The sequence below is a fragment of the Mustela lutreola genome, chromosome 12, assembly GCF_030435805.1.
Source record: "Mustela lutreola isolate mMusLut2 chromosome 12, mMusLut2.pri, whole genome shotgun sequence".
Taxonomy (NCBI): domain Eukaryota; kingdom Metazoa; phylum Chordata; class Mammalia; order Carnivora; family Mustelidae; genus Mustela; species Mustela lutreola.
Genome location: NC_081301.1, coordinates 93,611,551 through 93,631,309, shown reverse-complemented (window position 1 = coordinate 93,631,309; position 19,759 = coordinate 93,611,551). Strand labels below are relative to the sequence as shown.

The following is a 19,759-nucleotide window of genomic DNA, read 5'->3' as shown; positions in this document are numbered from 1 at the left end:
GTAGATTAGGACATCGTGAGGTACCTATCTATAAGTAGATAGGACATCGTGAAAGCAGCTCCAGCAGTCCCCATTGATGGATTAGAATACTGGTTTTTATCACCAAAGTAGGAAAAATCAAGGATTCCAAAAGCTATAAATTTAGGGGTTTTTTGAGCCATTAGGTAGATGGTAAATCTGTTTGGTGAGAAGTAGAAGACTTTGGAGCAGCAAATCAGGAAAGGATATTAATCATTCTGCTTGACTGCATTTGGGTTTTCTAGTAGACATCTAAATTGAAATGTCAAGTAGAATATAGGAGTTTGGAGTTCTCAAGAGAGGTCTAGGCTAGAGATATAAATTTGACTTGTCTGCTCAAGATGGTATTTAAAGCCCTAGGACCACTGAAATTACCCAGATGAGATCACAGAAGGTGGGAGGAAAGCCGATGAGAGAGTCCTGGGCCACCAAAACATGTAGAGGTCTGGGCAAAGAAGTGTAAAAGGTTTGAGCTGAAGCAGCCAGAAATGAGAGAACACCAAGTGAGGAACGGACACTGAATGAGGAATGTGTGTCAAGAAGGAGGGAATAGCGCCTCGTGTCAAAATGTTAAGAGCTCGAGTAAGATGATCTCAGAGAAGTGAACATTAGCTCTAGCCAGATGAGGTCATTGGTGAGATACGGCCCATTTTATTAGAGAAGTCGAGAGAAATGCCCAGTTAGGATGATTTGAAGAGCAAATGGGAGGCGAGGTAGTGGAGACGGTGAATATAGACAATGTTCTATTTTTCTACGGAGGCCCAGAGAGAGATGGGCAGTAGCTGGGTTAGGATGTGGGGTCGCAGGAAAACTTTTGTTTGCTTGCTTTTTTGTTTGTTTGTTTGTTTCAATGGGTCATCTTAAAGTACACTTTACTTTGGATGGGATGTATCCAGTAGAAATTTTTGTTTGTTTCTTTGTTTCAGCAGGTCATCTTAGAGTATGCTTTACATTGGATGGGAAGGATCTAGTAGAAATTAATACTGTAGTCACGAAAGAAAAAAAATGGCAGTACAAATTCCTTTAAAAAAAGGAAGAAAGGGTAAGTGGAAAGGTTGAGCTAAGATAGGAACAGTGAATTTTCTATTGTAATTATAAGGGAGGCCAATATGTGTGTATAGATGCAAGTAGGTTGATGGGCTCTCTGGGTGAAAGAAGAGGCAGTTCTTATTGGAGTAGAACTATTTTTGTATCATATATGCAGAGAGGTTATTAGCGTAGAGCGAAGGGGAAAGAGGATGTTGGTGATTTGAAGTTGTCCACTGAATAGTGGGAAGGTAGATTTACCAGAAAATTGGGATAGGTTTGTCAGTGTCAAGTGATCATCTGAGAGGTTCGGTGATAGATTTGAAATGACTCTGGTCAATAGTGCTGTGATGTTCTCCAGCCATATGGAAATCTTGCAAACAAATGTGGAGAAAAATTTTTTCTGGCTATGTACAAAAGTAAAGAAGATAGACAAGTGATTAATGACAATTGTAGGGGAATAATTATAATGCTAGACAATGGAATATAGGCCTGGTAACAAGAAAAGTGAAGGAATTAAGAATTGCCTTTGCTTGCTTTGGGCTTATTTTGCTCTTTTTCTGGTAAATTCTTGACAAAGAAATTTATATTATTGGTTTGAGACCTTTCCTCTTTTCTCAGGTGAGCATTTAGTACAATAAATATCCCTCTCAACACTGCTTTATCTGCATCCCATGTATTTTAATATAGTGTTTCCATTTTCATTTTCATTTTCTTCTATGTATTTTAAAATTTCCTTTGAGACTTTCTCTTTGATAAGTTATTTATAATTATGTGGTTAAATTTCCAAGTGTTTGGAGATTTTCCTCTTGTCTCTCTGTTATTGGTTTCTCATTTGATTTCATTATGGTCAGGGAACATATTTTGTATGTTTTCAATTATATTAAACATATGAAAGTTTGTTTTATGGCTTAAGATATGATAGATTTGGTATATGTTTCAGGGATGCTTGAACAATGCCTCTTCTGCTCTTGTTGAGCAATTTTTTGTTGGTTAGTCATGTTGTACAGATCTTCTATGTCTTTGCTGATTACCCATCTATTAATTATATTGCTTGGTAAGAGGGGGCATTAAAGACTAAACGATAATTGTGAATTTGCCTATTTTACTTTTCAGCTATATTGATTTCTGCTACATGTTTTGGAGGCTCTGCTGTTTGGTGAAAACACATTAGGCTTGTTGTCTTTCTGGTGGATCGATTCTCTTATTGTTGTCTAATGTGCCTCTTTTCTTCTAATAATACTGCCTGTTCTGAAGTCTACTTTATCTAATATTAATATAGCCAGTCCTGCTTTTTAAAAATTAACATTAGCATGGTGTACTTTTCCATCCTTTTACTTCCAGCCTATGTTGTTAAATTTTAAGTGAGTTTCTTGTAAGCAGCATATAGTTGGCTTGTGTTTTTTGATGTACTTCTAATTTCTGTATTTAGACCATTTATATTTAAAGGGAATTTTTAATATGTTAGAACTTAAGTCTGTCTATTATTAATTTCCTCTGGTTCCTAATCCTGTCTTTCATGGCTTCCTGCAAGTTACATAAACATTTTTTAGCATTTCATCTCGATTTATGTAGAGTGATTTTTCCTTGTATATCTCTTTGTATAGTTTTCATAGCGGTTGCTCTGGGTATTATAAAATATGTATATGACATAACATTTTACTGGTATCAACATTTTAAATTTGTTAAAAAGACTTTATTTATTTATTTATTTGAGAGGGAGAGAGAGCACACACTTGAGCAGAGCAGGGGGAGGGAAAAGAGATGCCCTGCTGAACAGGAAGGCCGATACTGGGCTTGATCCCAGGACCCTGGGTTCATGACCTGGCCAATGGCAGATGCTTAACCAACTGAGCCACTCAGGTGCCCCCGACATCAACATTTTATTACTCTGAGTGAAATGTGGAATCCTTTCTTCCATTCAGTTTCCTTTACCTTCCCCACTTCTCCATAGCATTCTCTTAAGTAGAGGATAGGGTCACAGTATATTCAATCATCAAATATGATTTACAAAACCCATGAAGAGGATAGTCTATTGCATGTACCCATATTTCTTTTCTTTGCATTGGTTTTTCTTTTTAATTTCTGATGCTCAAAATGGATTCTTTTTTCATTTTCTTTATTTTTGAATAAAATTCTTTAGCAATCTTGAAGTGTAGATGTGCTACCCATAAATTCTTATAGTTTTCCTTCATCTGGAAATGTTTTTTATTGCCTCTTCATTCCTAAGGGATAGTTTTGCCAGATGTAAAATTTGATATTGACAACTGTTTTCTTTCAGCACTTGAAAAATGTTGTGGCACATCCTTCTGCATACAGTGGTTTCAGATAAGAAATCCACTGATGTTCAGAGTGGTGGTTCCTGTAGTGAATGTGTTCATTCTCCCTGCTTTCCAGACTTTTCCCATGTCTTTAGTTTTCACAAGTATAATTTTATGGCTTAGCATGGAGTTCTTTGAGTTTTAACATAGTTGGAGTTTGCTCAGTTTCTTAATTCTATAGTTTAAGGGCCTTTTCCCCCCTCACCTGTTTTTTCTTTTTTTTCTTTTTCTTTTCTTTTTTTAAACCAAGTTTGAAAAGTTCTCAACCATTATTTCTTCAGCCCACTCTGTTTATTCTAGGATTAGGATTCCAATAACATAGTTGCTGGGTTTTCATTTGTTTGTTATTGCTCCCATTTTCTCAGTCTCTGTTCAGTTTTGGGGGGGGTATTTTTGGTCTATTTTTCTTTATTGTTCAAATTGGATAAATTCTGTTGACCCATCCTCAAGTTCACTGATTTTATCTCTGCCATTTCCACTCTACTATTAAACCATCAAGCAAATTTTTATTTCTACTGTTGTATTTTCATCTCTATATTTTCTACATCATTCTTTTTGTAACTGCTGTTTCTCTTCCATGATATTTAATTGTTTCATTTATTTCAGCAGAATTTGTAATTGTTTACTTATGTAATTTTAACCTGGCTCCTTTAAAATCCCTGTTGGATCAGGGCATCTGGCTGGCTCAATTAGTAGAGCATGTGCCTCTTGATCTTGGGGTTGTGAGTTCAAGCCCCACATTGGGCATAGAGCTTACTTAAAAAAAATAATTCTTGCTGGGTAATTCGAATATTTGATGTATCTTGGTTAGTGTACTTCTTCATCTGAGTTATGATTTTCCTTGTTCTTGGTATGTAACAAGTGATTTTTTAAAATTGTATCCTGGACACTTAGACTATTATTTTAGAAGAATCTGAGTCCTATTTAAAGCTTGTATTCTAGCAATAAATCACTCTATGATGGGTCTAGTGACAATTTAATTTTCAGAGCTCTTGTACTATTTTCATCTGCTTGATTGATCTCATGCTAGGGGGACTCCCAAAGGTCCATGATAGTGCCACCTAAAGGGACTGAAAAAGTCTTCTCAGACCTGGCTGGTGCTTCTTAAAAGAGGAAAGGGCTCTCTTTCCTAATGGAGAAAAGCTTCCTGAGCCAGGCAGCCAGTTGGGGCAGGATTCCCCTTCCTGGTGCTCCCCAACCACTTGACATTTTAGGTAAATGGCATGAACTTCAACAAGGAGATGTCTTTACTCAAGGGCTTTGCTTGTGTTATTCCAGCAGACACCTGGAAATCATATATGATTCTTCTGTCAAGCCAAAGTGAATTTACCAAGAATTAATAAAGCTTAAGTTTCAGTCTCCTTCTTTTGCAGGAAGCTTTCCTAAGACCCTAGTACCTAAATGTATTTACATGTCACATATTTTTGTATATTTGCAAATGTAGAATATTTTAACTACAATTCATTAAAACTTTTTCCCCCTCTGCCTTTCCCTTTGTCACATTCCCCCGTGTCTCTGCCGTAAGCACTTTTGAGATTTGGCTATGTAGAAGTTGTGTTAGGAGGCGCCTGGGTGGCTCAGTGGGTTAAGCCTCTGCCTTCAGCTCAGGTCATGATCCCAGGATCCTGTGATGGAGCCCTGCATTGGGCTCTCTGCCCCGCAGGGAGCCTGCTTCCTCTCTCGCTGCCTGCCTCTCTAACTACTTATGATCTCTCTGTCAAGTGAATAAATAAAATCTTAAAAAAAAAAAAAAAGAAGTGTTAGGAATGTATTCAGATTGGATTTAGCAAGATTAACCTTAAGTTGTCCACAGACACTCTCACATATAGTTAAGTTCTTTCTCGGTATTCTTGCATGCAGGAGCTTTAGGCAGGTTCTTAATTACTCCCCATGCTGACTCAGCCAGCTTTGTGACAGGAAAGGTCAGGTCCTATGGTTGTCTTGCATTATGAGCATGACCTATCTCACTGAGATGTATTGGGGAGAGAGGAGAAATAATAATACTTGAAATTTGAGGAGCCAGAAATTGGGCTGTGGAAAATTCTTCCAATCATCAGACATGTAATATTTAGTGTTTACTTAGCTAAATATTAGAGCCTTTAACTTAGCTAAATATTGGAACACTTGAGATATAAAATTGCCTTGTCAAAACAGAAGTTCTCTCTTGCCACAAATACTCAATAATGCAACATATTCAATTATAAATAATCCATCCTTTGTTTAGATGAAAATTTCATGAAATAGAATGTACCAGAATTTTTTAATGTAGACTACAAGGTTAAAGCTGTACTCCAGATAGTAAGTACACACACACACACACACACACACACATATATATATGAATATGATGGCAGGTGTCTCATATATCCAGTTCTCAAAAATAAAGACAAGAGTTGATCAACTATGCTACAGCAAAGACTGAATTATTTTCCTTTTCTTTTTCTACAAAATAAACTAATAAAATCATTTTCATAGAAAAGGCGATAGCAAAGAGTTTACTGCCAAAATGTTTCTAGCAGTTGATTGATTAAAAATAGTATGGTTTCTTTTTTTTTTTTAATTTCGTAATGTTTATGGTATTTGGCAGCTTTTTAAAATTTGTAATTTGTTGTGGCTTTTTTTTTTCTCATTCTAAAGAAATAATCACTTTTGTATCTAATTTGGTGTGAGTAATTTTGTATTTCTTTTCTTAAAAATGATCTCACACAACTTGGATCTTTTTTCCCCACTTTCAAACCCACATCCAGTCTATCTGGAAATCCTGTTACTCCTGCCTTAACATGGGAGTCAAAACTTTGTCTCTCAATCCCCACTGCCACCAGCATTGTGACTACTCTTCCCTCCCTTCTGGACAATGGCAGCAGCTGCTCTTTCTTGGGCAAAAACCTCTTAATTTCATGTAACCAAATCTACCACTTTTTCCGTATGTTTTCAAGGCTTGACTGTCTTGCGTTCTCTCCATTCCAAGGTTTAAAAAAAAGCTCTTAATTTTTCTTTGGATATTTTTGTCTTGTAATTTTTTTATACTTCTATCTTTAGCTCTTGTGGGATACTTTTATATTCCCTCAAATAACTAACCAGGAAGGCGAATATCATTGAACAGAGAAAAAAAATTTTTTTGCTATGAAATCAAAATGTCAGCTTTATCATTGACTATGTTCATTTTAGAATTCATTTGTACCAATTAACTATTGTCTATTATTATGCTATGATGTAGTGCTTTGAGTACAGTAGATTTATAGTATCTGATATAGTAAGCCCACCCTTGATGTCATTTTTTAAAATGGAAAATTATTGCACATTCTTTTTCCATATGAATTTAAACTTATTTTGATCAACTGGAAAAAATATTATGTGGTGAATCTGGTTGGATCTGCAATAAATGTCATATATTAATAGAGGAAAGGCTGTCCCTCCAATGTCAGATCTTGTCCTTCAATAAAATGTTATCATTTGGTTCATTTAGATCCGATTCCTGTCTTCTTAATTTACTTTGGATAATTCATCTTTTTTATGGTTCTTATGAATGAATTATCTCCTACTTTAACATCTAATTGCATAATATTGGGAGGAAGAAAAGCTATTAATTTTGTATGCGGCCAGCCACATTAACAAATTCTATTACTAGTATTAAAAGATATTTAGCAGGATATCTTGTATGTTCTAAGTATATAGTCATACCCACTGGAAATGAGGATAGTATTATCATTCCATTCCCCACATTAAACTGTTCTTTTACTTTCTAGCCTTATCCATCTTTAAAATGTGTTGAAGAATAGTGATAATAAGCAGAAATCCCTGTCTTGTTACTGATTTAAATTTAGATATGTCTGTTGTATATAATGTAGTTGTTGGGTTTAGGTAGAGATTTTAAAAAACTTGTTTAGGTATTGCTGTGGACGGGATTACATCACGCCAAAATTCACCCATGGAAGACTTAACTCCCTCCGAGGTGCATGCAGATAGGGCCTCGAAGGAGGTGATCGGGGTGAAATGAGGTGATGGGGTGGAGAACTAGGGCCTTTATGAGAACAGGAAGAGATATCAAAGCTCGTACTCTCCGCCGTATGAGGACACAGAAGCGAGCTGTCTGCAAACCAGAAAGAGATCCCCCAGAGCCCAACTCTTCTGGCACTCTGATCTCAGACTTCAATCTCGAAAAGTGTGAGAAAATAAATTTCTGTTGCTTAAGCCACCCCACTTATGGCATTTTGTTTGGTCAGCCCAAGCTGACTAATACAGCTAGTTTCCCTTTTTCTCTCCCAAGAGAGAATTTATGGGTATAGAGGCAACCCTATAAAGCCCTACATTGTGACAGAGTCATACCATTGTCTTCCAGCCCAGCAGTTCTCCACTGCAAGAATTATGTCCTCCAGGGGACATTAAGCCATGTCCAGAGACATTTTGGGGTCTTGTAACTAGATGGAGAGGGTGATGTGTGATCAGCATCCAGTGGGTAAAAGCCGGGGATGCTGCCGCATTTTCTACAATCAACGGACAGCTCCTTGCAACAAAAACTGACCTGCTCCACAATACCAAGGTTGAGAAACTCTGCCTACTGCCAAGGTTGAGAAACTCTGCCTAGCCAAGTCCCTGAAATCTCCAGTGTCCAGGGAGAAGGAAAAGGAAACTAGGTAGAAAATGCCCCATCCCTGGGACCACTGCCCCATAGACAGGCCAGGCCAGGGGGGCTGGTCCTCAGAGAAGAGGTATTTGGTGGAGCAGGACTGCTCCTTTGGGTGGCCCTTGAAGTAGAGGTAAGCAGTAAGTCTTGGTCTTAGGTTACATGCCAGTGGTGCTAAAGGTGTCCACACCTGTTGCCACGGGCGGGTGTCCTCAGAACAGGTACAGAAACTGGTCCTTTTGTGGCAGTGGGTAGAGCTGCCCTTACTACTTACTCCTCTGGCTGCCAAAACCCACCACCTAACTTTCTGCTATTCCTGTTTTATTTAGAATTTTTCTTTGCAATAACTAGTGAATTTTATCAAATGACTTTCATATGGACTCATATGGTTTTTCCCTGGATACCTCCATTTCAAAAAATAGAGGGGTTGCTTCATTTCAAAAAGTAGAAAGTGTAAATGTGGTTTTTTGTTACTTTCATCCGTTTTTTTATTAAAGCTATTCTAGCTTTATTCAGGAGGACTTTGTGTTTTTTTACAGCTTAGAATCGATGGGCTAAAAATAATTATATATTTATTGGTAGTTAGAAAGAATACATCTCTACAGCCATCTGTGCCTGGTGCCTCATAAATTATCAATCTTTAGCCTTAGTGATTTTTTTCTTCTTGAACCAGTTTTGATCATTTCTCTTTTTTAACAGCTTCTTGACTGATCTTCCATCATTTAAGTTAAGATTCTAGTGGTCCAGGGAAACCTTCTTTTTAATTTGTTTTTATTTGTTATCATTTTTTAAAATTTTTTTATTTTTTATAAACATATATTTTTATCCCCAGGGGTACAGGTCTGTGAATCGCCAGGTTTACACACTTCACAGCACTCACCAAAGCACATACCCTCCCCAATGTCCATCACCCCACCCCCCTTCTCCCAACCACCCTTCCCCCAGCAACCCTCAGTTTGTTTTGTGAGATTAAGAGTCACTTATGGTTTGTCTCCCTCCCGATCCCATCTTGTTTCATTGATTCCTCTCCTACCCACTTAAGCCTTCATGTTGCATCATTTTTTAAAGATTTTTTTTTAAGAATGTTTACACCCAATGTGGGGCTTAAACTCACAATCCTGAGATCAAGAGTTGCACACTCCATTGACTGAGCAAGCCAGGCATCCCTAGGGTAATCTTTTAATTTTTAAAAAAGATTTATTCGTTTATTTGAGAAAACGGGAGGGGGCAGGGAAAGGGAGCACATGCATGGGGAGGGGGGAGGTAGAGAATCTCATGCAGACTCCCTGCTGAGTGTGCGGCCAGACGTGGGGCTTAGCCCCCACACCCCAGAGATCATGATCTCAGCCAAAACCAAGAGTCAGACATTCAACCCACTGAGTCAGCCAGGCATCCTTAGGGTAATCTTTTTAAAACTAAAGTTAAATCGTACCACTGTTCTGCTTAAAACTCTACTCAATAAATAAAGTAAAATTGGAACCCTTTACTTGCTTAAAGGTCCCTCGTGATCTATCTGATCCATTCTAATTCTTTCTTGTGACCCTCTTTTCTTTACCACTTCATTTCAGACACACTCAGGCATGCCCATTCCTCAAACATAGGGATCTCTTTCCTTAGCGTCCTTTTTATAGGCTTTTCCCCTGGCCCAGAAAGTTCTCCGTCCCCTCCACATTTCACATCATTTTGCTCCTTTTTGCTTCAGGATTCAGTGTTTCAATCTACTGCCTCACAGGCCTTCCCTGGCCCCTGGCTCCAGATATATTTCCACTGACCCCAACACCCACTGTGGGTCTCCTCATGGCCGGTAGAGAGTTTCTTTTCTGGTGGTCACAAATGCTGGGTGAGCTGTCAGCAGTCACAGTCTCCTCAGGGAAAACTCAAAAAAGTACTGAGTTTGTCACTAAGAGAATTAATCTTCCCCCTCCCCACCTTACTTTGGTTTTGGAACCCAAAGGTGGGAACAGAATTCCAAATGAATTTCCTAAAGAAAAATCCTGTCACTGAGAACTTCTCAGTTCCTTTGAGATTGCATACAAGTGCCAGGAATAGTTTAGAATTGTTAGCCGTGTAGGACTTAATAAGTATAAAGAACACTAATGTGAAGAAAAGGGGGAAGGGAGAAATTGTATTTTTTTTTAATATAGGCATTTTTTAAAAGATTTTATTTACTTATTTGACAAACAGAGATCACAAGTAGGCAGAGAGGCAGGCAGAGAGAGGGGGAAGCAGGTTCCCCGCTGAGCAGAGAGACCAATGTGGGGCTCGATCCCAGGACCCTGAGATCATGACCTTAGACTGAAGGCAGAGGCTTTAACCCACTGAGCCAGGCACCAGAAATTGTATTTTTGATCAAGGTATCAACTACTTTAAAAAAAAAAAAAAAGTCCCTCCAAATGGCTTGCTGAGAAATATTGCTTGGCAAGATACTTCTCAATCTGGCTTATGTTGCCTATTGTAATTTTATTTAGCCCAGTATTTGAACATTTCTTGAACATATTCCCGAGGATCTTTAATGATAGATACATCTTTAAAAAGAAATCCATCAATAAAGTAAACATGTAGCAAAAACTGGCCCCTGAAGGCATGCTGGAAATTGGGTGAAGAAAATCAACACCACGAACAATGAAGAAATAAACGCTGTGTCTTCACTAACGAGGTGTGACAATTCCTTTGAAAAAGATTTCTTTTACCAATTTTAACGTGAAAAGTGTTATAATATGCCGTGATCGTGGCTGTCTCTCCCCACCATTTTAACTTTTTGAAAATAGAACCCACCTGGATATCAAAATTTTATAGAGAAATGTCAAGACCCAAATTAAGTAAGTGAATCTAAGATTCGTCCGGGAGTCATTCAGGAGTCCTATTTGTGGACAGGCTTTATCAGTACACATGGCACCTGCTGGCTTCTACCAACGAAACATTGACATGTTAGGATTTTTTGGGTGTGAGTGGCCGGGACTTTGAATGTGGCATTCTTTCATTGTCCCCTCAGATGAGGCAATACTTTCCTGTCAAAATGATGAGCTTAGGTTCTCCGTGAACTTGAGAAGAGAAAGAGCCGTCCTGCAGCAGATGCTCTCTGGCTAACTCAGAATCATTCATGGGAGTTGTCAATTTGTTCTTCCAAAAATATCTAGGAAGATGAGAAGAAAGCAAATGTTTTTGCTATCAAGGCATAGACATTTGGTCAGAGCAATAAAATAGCCTCACATGCCAAAAAAAATAATAAAGAAAATGTGGAATGAGTAACTTCCAAAGTTATGGAAATAATTTGACTGTGTCTTACTACATGATAAAAATTGACACAATTCCTAAGTACCCACAGATGGAAGTCGTCCTCCAACAGCGCCTTTGAGCAGAATCAGGATAGCCGGCCTTGTCATAATCACGGTGTCGCCAGGAATTTTGTCTGTTTCAAAACAATTATGTACATACATGAAATGTGTAGACATGTGTGCTTCATTCTCTAGTGGTGGTGATTAGTTTGCCTGAAGTCCATACAAATTCTCTTCTAGCAAATGTTGCATATTTAAAAGATACTTAGGGGGTGCCTGGGTGGCTCAATGGGTTAAAGCCTCTGCCTTTGGCTCAGGTCACGGTCCTAGGGTCCTGGATCGAGCCCCATATCAGGCTTTCTTCTCGACCGGGAGCCTGCTTCCTCCTCTCTCTCTGCCTATCTCCTCTGCCTACTTGTAATCTCTGTCTGTCAAATAAATAAATAAAAATCTTTAAAAAATATTTTTAAAAAGGAAAAAAAAGATACTTAGAAGAACAGGGCGTCAAGTGGGATGCAGACGTATAACCGTGTCTAATCTGTTCGTAGTTAACTCGTCTATCGGTCAAATTAACCCTTATTTTCTTTGGCTCAGAATGGAAATTAGTAACGTTAAAAGAGATATGGTTAGAAACCCCACAGAAGGGAGATTTAATTTTCCTTCTTATACAACCGAATCAGTTTGAAAAGCATGATAAACTGGTTTAGGTAGGATTAAGAAAGCCAGGAAGGAAAAAGGGGGGGGGGCGTGGATTCTGTAGCTTAATGCAATGTCGTGGCAACACAGGCTCCGCTCTGGCAGACCTGGGTTTGAATCGCAGCTCCTGAATTATGAGCTCCAGACAGTGAGCAAGTTCCTTCATTATTGGGGGTTTCCTGCTCTGTGAAGTTAGGATAATGAAACATCACAGCGATCTGACGGGTGGTTAGGGATGTAACAAATACAGTTTGCCAGTGCAGTAGACATTTGGTAAATAAGAGAGGTTCTATTTATTGAGTGCCTTCTACCCGCAAGCCACCTTTTAGATGTTGTCCCATTTAAACCTTGAAATCTGGCTCTTCCACATTGCTCCAATTAGAATCACATGGAGACACTTAGAAATGACGGGTGTCTAGTTACCACCCCCAAAATCCTGAGGCATGATCTGCTGTTTGGGATATTAAAAAGCTCACCTGGTGATTCCAGTACGCAGTGGTTTGGGTATCCCAGCTTTATGATAATGCAGTGGGCATGTCCATTACAGAGTAAAGAAAACAGAATTGGGGGCTGGATTTACTCCAGATTACCTGATTAATGTTTAACTGTGTAGCTAGGGGGAAAACGGGCTTGATGTATTCTCTTGTAGTAATACTGGGTCACCAGAATGAAAGGAGTTAAAAATACCATGTAGAGTTCAATGTTAATTTCTTCTATTAAAAAAGTTCATCGTATAAGGGGCGCCTGGGTGGCTCAGTCTGTTAAGCGTCTGACTCTTGATTTTCGCTCAGGTCGTGATCTCAGGGTCGTGAGATGGAACCACTCACCTGGCTCCTTGTTGGGCATGGAGCCTGCTTACGGTTCTCTTTCTCCCTCTGCCCCTCTCCTGGTTTTCCCTCTCTTAAAAAAAAAAAAAAATGTTAATCACATAGATAAAAAGACTAGAAACATATTTGTCAAAAATATTTTTGGGGGCAGGATGAAGATGACGTTTTGTTTTGTTTTGCTTTAAAGATTTATTTATTTGTTTGGGGGGGCAGGAGGGAGCTGGGAAGGGGGGAAAAGCAGAGGGAGAGAGTCCTTAAGCAGGCTCCATGCTGAGCATGGAGCCCAATCTAGGGCTTGATCCCAGGACCCTGAGATCATGACCTGAGCAAAATCAGGAATCCGATGCTTAACTGACTGAGCCACCCAGGTGCCCCTTGTTTTGTTTTTTTGCACTTCGATGATTTCCCCAAATGTTCAACAAAGAGTATATTTTGCTTGTTTAAGAAGGTGGGGGGGTTAGCACAAATGTTACTTCTTTAAGAATCAGAAAGCTGAGGCATAAGTAGGTTTTAAGTTCAACAATGGACATCTTTAACCTGAGGGGTCTGGAGAACATTTTGATGACAATCTACCCAAGAAGGCAGAAGGAGGCATGGTTTGAACACCAGACTCAAGCTGCACACTGGGTATCTAGTCCTCTTCTTCTTCTTTTTTTTTTTTTTTAAAGATTTTATTTATTTATTTGACAGAGAGAAATCACAAGTAGATGGAGAGGCAGGCAGAGAGAGAGAGAGGAGGAAGCAGGCTCCCTGCTGAGCAGAGAGCCCGATGCGGGACTCGATCCCAGGACCCCGAGATCATGACCTGAGCCGAAGGCAGTGGCTTAACCCACTGAGCCACCCAGGCACCCTCTAGTCCTCTTCTTGAAAACATCAGAGAGGTCCACATTTCTTATGAGTTTTCCATCAATATAAGGTACTAACAAGTCATAAAACTTCCTTACTAGTCTGATGTCAGGATTTGCATCCTCTTCTTTAAAACGTTTTTTTTCTTTTCTTTTTTCAGGGGTGGGGAGTGGGCAGAGGGGAAAGATAGGCAGCCTCCACACCCAGCATGGAGCCTAACATGGGGTTCGAGCTCACAAACGCTGAGATCATGACCTGAGCCGAAATCAGGAGTCAGATGCTTAATCGACTACGCCGCCCGGGTGCTCCTGTATCCTTTTGTTTTAATTTCCTCTTCTACCATCTTGCCCCAAATAACTCATGGCTTGAAGATTTCTGTAGTATTTTAACTGGTCTCTCTCATGTCAATCTATCTGTATTTCAATATACTCTCTATTTCTAAGTCTGCACTAGAACTTGGAAAGCTCCAATGAGCCGCCTTCTTAAATTCATGATAGCTAGGGTGCCTGGGTGGCTCAGTGGGTTAAAGCCTCTGCCTAGGCTCAGGTCATGATCTCAGGGTCCTGGGATTGAGCCCACCCCCCCCTCCGTGGGGCTCCCTGCTGAGCAGAGAGCCTGCTTCCTCCTCTCTCTCCGCCTGCCTCTCTGCCTACTTGTGATCTCTGTCAAATAAATCAATAAAATCTTTAAAAAAAAATTCATGATAGCTTCCCATTGTCTACTGAACGAAAATCAAATTTCTTAGGCAAGCATTTAAGATGCCCCATCATATGACCATTGATGTTGTTTATTTTCCTCTCTGCTTTCCTGTCAAACCTGATCCTTTGCTCAAATACACCACCTACTCGCACACTTCAGGCCCTTTACATATGCCTCTTCCTCTCCTTCGAACGTGCCCGGGTATTGGCACCTTTTCAAATTCTGCCCCTTCCTTGAAACTCAGTTCCAATGCCATGTCCTTCCTCAAAGTCTCCTCCTTTATTCCGGCTGGAAAGGATGACATCTCCGTGCCAGTTTCACACTGACAGGTAGCAGTCACGTGACCTCACCCCCCACCTGGAACGTGGTTTACTATTTAGAATTCACTTCACAACCGATACTCATTTAATTCTTTTTTAAAAACGCTTCATTTAAATTCAATTTAGTGAATGTATACTCTTGTAGTAGTTTCACGGGTGGTATTTAGTGATTCATCAGTTGCACGTAACGCTCAGGGCTCATCCCATCACATGTCCTCCTAACGCCCGTCACCCAGCTACACTTTCCCCTCGCTCTCCTCCCCTCCGGCAGCCCTGTTTGTTCCCTACACTTACGAGTCTTTTATGTTTGTTTCCCTCTCGATTTTCTTTTTATTTTATTTTCCCTTCCCTTCCCTCATGCTCATCTGTTTTATTTTTTAAATTCCACATATGAGGGAAATCATACAATATTTGTTTTTCTCTGACTGACTTATTTCCCTTTGCAGAACACCCTCTAGTTCCACCCCTGTCACTGCAACTGGTAAGATTTCATTCTTTCTGATGGCTGAGTAATAGATACTGGTTTAATGCTCACTAACAATCCAGGAATGTAAATACTAGATATTTTTAACTGAAGAGAATGTGTGGTCTGGTACCAGATAGCCAGTAACTGGCATAGTCTGGATGCAGACCCGTTGCTTTTCAAGACAGAAATATAAATCCCGAGAGGATGTTTTGCACTTCTGAAAGTTGTCGTAAAATATATATAACACAAAATTTAACATCGTGACCATTTTTAGATATAAAGTTCAGTGGTATTAGATACATTGGTATTTTTGTGCAATTTTGTCCCCTACGAACTCTGTCCACTACGAAAACTTTTTTCATCTTGCCAAACTGAAACTCCGTATCCATTAAACAATAAACCCAACACATCCCTCCCCCCCAACTCCTGGCATCCACCACTCTGTTTTCTGTCTCTATGAATTTGACCACTCTGCGCACTTCACATAAGGGGAATTGTTTGGTTTTTAACAGTAGCCATCCTTATGGGTGGCTATTTGTGGGGTTTTTTGTGTGTGACTGCCTTATTTCACTCAGTATCGTGTCCTCTTGGTTCATAGAATGTGCCAGAATTTCCTTCCCTTTGAAGGCTGAATAATATTCCCTTGTATGTATATATTACACTCCGCTTTGTTTATCCGTTCATCTGTCAGTGGACACTTGGGTTGCTCCCACCTTCTACCCACCATGAAGGAGCTGTTAGGGATATGATCCTACAAATATTGGCTGAAGTCCTACTTCAATTCTTTTAGGCGCCTACCCAGCTGCGAGGAACCGCCATCCTGTATTCCAGAGTGACTGTGCCACCTTGATGTGCCCGCCAGTGGCCCCCAAGTGTTCCATTTCCTCCTCATCCTCACCAAGACCTGTTCTTTACTTTTTGTTTGGTTGGTTGGTTTTTGACAGTAGCCATCCCTATGGGTGCGGAGTAGAGCTTTTGGCATTCTTGAGGACTTAAAGCAGGAGTTAGGAATACAAACATCCACAAGGGACCCAAGGGATCAGGAAACACAGTGAGGCAGGCTCAAAGGTCCTGAAGCAGTGATAGGAGGGCGTTCGGAGAGCCCATGGCTTCTTCATGGCTGCCGTCGTGACTGAGAGCTGCGTGTTAGAGCTCTGGCAGATCTTCATGAAATCTTCTGATTTTTAAGCATTGAAAATGGATTAGAATTTAAAACCCTCTGCAAGCCAATTTCCTGAAGCACTAGGTTTGGATGAATATAGGATCTCTGGTGTGTATAGAAGCCTTCCCACTTTTGAGGTGAGAATCACACTAGAAGGCAAGAGAGCAGAAATTCTGGGTCTGTGCTGGAGGGCGTGCACAGAAACCCAGTGCCTAGAAGGTGGTCGATCTGGCCACCGATGGCTGATGGTTAAGAGCTCCAAGACTTTGGGCTCTTGCTTCTTGGGGTCTTGAGGGGGTCATGATGAGGGTTTCTCTCCCCCCTCCCCAAGCCTCGAAAAGCATGCCTTCACCTCATTTCTGTACTTGAGACACAACTACTGATCAAGGTTGCTATTCCCGTTCTGCGGCAGTCGCCCTTCCGCACAAGTCGGCACTAGGAGACAGAGCTGAGACAGACTGAAATTCTCTCTCAAGATATAAAGAAACATATGTGACCCTTGGAAACACACCAGAGAGGAGGCTGGGCAATGGGTGTGTACATGGGGACCATGAGAATATTCTCCAGTATTTGCTTTTGGAGAAGGGCTGTATCCTATTAGTGACTTCCAGAACTGCCGAGAGCAGGGGTCAGCAAACTCTTTCTGGAAAGGGCCAGATGGTAAATATCTTGGGCGCCATCGGCCACTTACAGACTATCACATATTCTTCTTTGTTTTTGTTTTGTTTTGCTTTTTACAATCCCTTAAAAATACAAATAACCTTTCTTAGCTTGCAGGCTGAGAGTCAGATTTGGCCCACGGTCCAGGGGAACGTTCCCTTACCTCGTGTGTACCTTGCCTTTCTAAGAGATCATTAAGAGTCATTCAGGGAAGAAATGATTTCTTTGTATTCATCACAGTTTCTGGCCTAGTGCCTGGTAAATAGGGTCAACAAATATTGGTAAGGAAATGAATTCAAGAGGAAGAAGGGAGTTTTCAAATATTTTAAGCAAGATGGTGCTGTCACCAATCAGTTCTCAGATCTAACGTTCTTAAAGTTTTCTCTAAATACATAGTGTTAGTAATTCATGAGAAAGAGATGGTAGGACTCACCATTTATGGCCTGACAGGATGGGGAAGGAGTAGAAAGCCTGTCTTTCTGGATGAGAGCCAAAAGGGGCAGGCTGTGTTTTCTTCATTATGTAAGGGATAATGGCACCTATATTTCATGGAAAGAACAAAGATGAAAAGCATAAAAAGAAACACTGCATGAACATCACAGATTTGAGATGTTTTAACATCCCAAATTTAGGGTAGACACAACCATTACCCAAAGCTGACTTTTGTAAGAATCAATACAGTATGTTCTCAATGCTCCCATTATTGATATACTCCCTTTGTGAAATGTCTGTTTTAAAGGGGGATTTTATAGTGTTCTTTGGTTTCCAATATAAAATGTATAACTCCAGTAAGGGTTTGAGGGCAGAAATTCATCTCGAGGTCAGTAAAATTACTTCCGCTTCATACATTTCCTTACTTGGCTTAGGCTGACAGTGCCCCGTGCCACCCCTTGGTGCTGTGTAAAATGGGGATGAATTAACATTCTCAGGTCTCTAGGATACCAGTGTTTAGACTGATCAGGGTATAGTATGTGTTGGCAGAGTAGACAGCTCAGAGTATGATATGACGGGGCCCCCAAAGAGTGTCTAACCTCAAAATATTTCATTATTAGCACTCGAGAGTGACATCAGAACTGTAAAAAAAAAAAAAAAAAAAGTATTCCTTTGGGATAAAGACAATATCTACCAGAGTATCTTGTTAAAATGGAACACCTTGGAAGAAGCAATGACACACTAATTAGCTCATTATCACTAATTACAAACCCAAGAGGGATCCATTTTTCAGGCCACTAACCCTTCACTGGTCAGCACAGAGGAAGGGGTCTGACAGTAAAAGAATTACATGGTGGCCCGTGGCCTGTAATGGAAGTACGTCTGGGTAGGGACTGAAATGAGGACCCTAGGACGTAGAAGGACATTTTGAGTGGGGAAGAACAGAAAAGAAAAACCTGCTGAGGGAAGCAAGGGCATATGAAATATTCGTGAACTTCTTTCATAAACTTAACCTGACTCACTGTAGAGATGAGAGATTTCAGAAATGCAGACAAGCTAGTTTCTTAATAGAGCCTTAAGGGCTATGAAAACCGATTACCAATACTGCAGTATTCTAGGGGTAATTCCTTCATTCTACAGGTGAAACAGTTAAGGTCAAATACCCCATATGACTTGTACAAAGTGTAAAGTTTAGAGCTTAATAATACTTGCTTTTGTTTCGATTGGTTTCCATAATGACATCTGTCCCACTTGACAATGAGGTAGCAGATCGGCACCTCCCATTAAAGTAAGTCTGTCCTTCCTTGGCGCGGGCTTCACCTGTGTTCACCCAGTCTGGTTCCTGTCCATGGTGGTCTGCAGAAACTGGTTCTAACATGGGGCACATCTGGTGGATGTCACACACCTGCTGGGTAGAGACCTCCAAGGGCTCCAGGCATGAGAGGTCTTTAACTGTGCCATCCTTGCATTCCCTTATCCCTACTGCTTTCCCTAAAGTTCTGCACGAGGTCCCCTTTCCATGTTGGAATCTTTTTGGGGGAGGGTGTGTAGGAGTGATGGGCACCAGTGAGCTGGTCCTTGGGTAGACTATTTATGTGACTTTCTTAAGGCACATGGAGATTCAGAAATCCCTGCCAAGCCAACGCCAGTGCCAGTACAAACTTGGGGACAATCTCCAGATTGGCTCTGCCACCTGCCATTCTTAACTGGTTGGAGAAAGGGGAGGAGAAGACATCATGTCAGATGCTGGGTCTCTTCAAAAAGGGATGCAAAGTACCTGTATGAGTTGAAAACTTGGGCCTCTACAGAATCCTGCACACTAATGTTTATAGCAGCTTTATTCATAGTCGCCCCAACCTGGAAGCAAAGAAGATGTCCTTCAGTGGGTGAATGGAGCACAGTCTGTTGTCCCCCCCCATACAATGAAATATTACTTAATGCCTAGAAAAAAAAGAGCTATCAAGCCATGAAAAGACAGGAGGAATCTTAAGCACAAATTGCTGGGTCAAAGAAGCCAGTCTGAAAAGGCTACATAGGGTCAGATTGCAACTATGTGACATTCTAGGAATGGCAAGAATATATACACAGTAAAAAGATGAGCCATTTCCAGGGACTCAAGGGAAGGGAGGATATGAAGGTGGAACATAGGATCTTAAGGGCAGTGAACTCTTCTGTATGGTGTGGTAATGTTGGATGCAGGTCATTAAACATTTGGTAAAACTGGGGCACCTGGGTGGCTCAGTGGGTTAAGCTTCTGCTTTTGGCTCAGGTCATGATCTCGGGGTCCTGGGATTGAGCCCCACATTGGGCTCTCTGCTCAGCAGGGAGCCTGCTTCCTCCTCTCTCTCTGCCTGCCTCTCTGCCTACTTGTGATCTCTCTCTCTGTG

At 40.5% G+C, this 19,759-nt stretch overlaps 1 protein-coding gene and 1 long non-coding RNA gene across 4 annotated transcripts in view; one reads left to right on the top strand and one right to left on the bottom strand.

The window, feature by feature from the left end:
- The window catches only part of RFX3 (regulatory factor X3), a 444,526-nt gene that overhangs the window by 112,517 nt on the left and 312,250 nt on the right, over nt 1–19,759 (top strand). The gene's annotated exons all lie outside the window — the stretch shown is intronic.
- Nucleotides 12,415–17,839, bottom strand: LOC131812870 (uncharacterized). The gene is made up of 3 exons (XR_009346524.1): nt 17,798–17,839; nt 17,374–17,479; nt 12,415–12,860 (listed from the first exon to the last, which is right to left on the bottom strand). It is a non-coding gene; the product is annotated as an uncharacterized LOC131812870 (long non-coding RNA).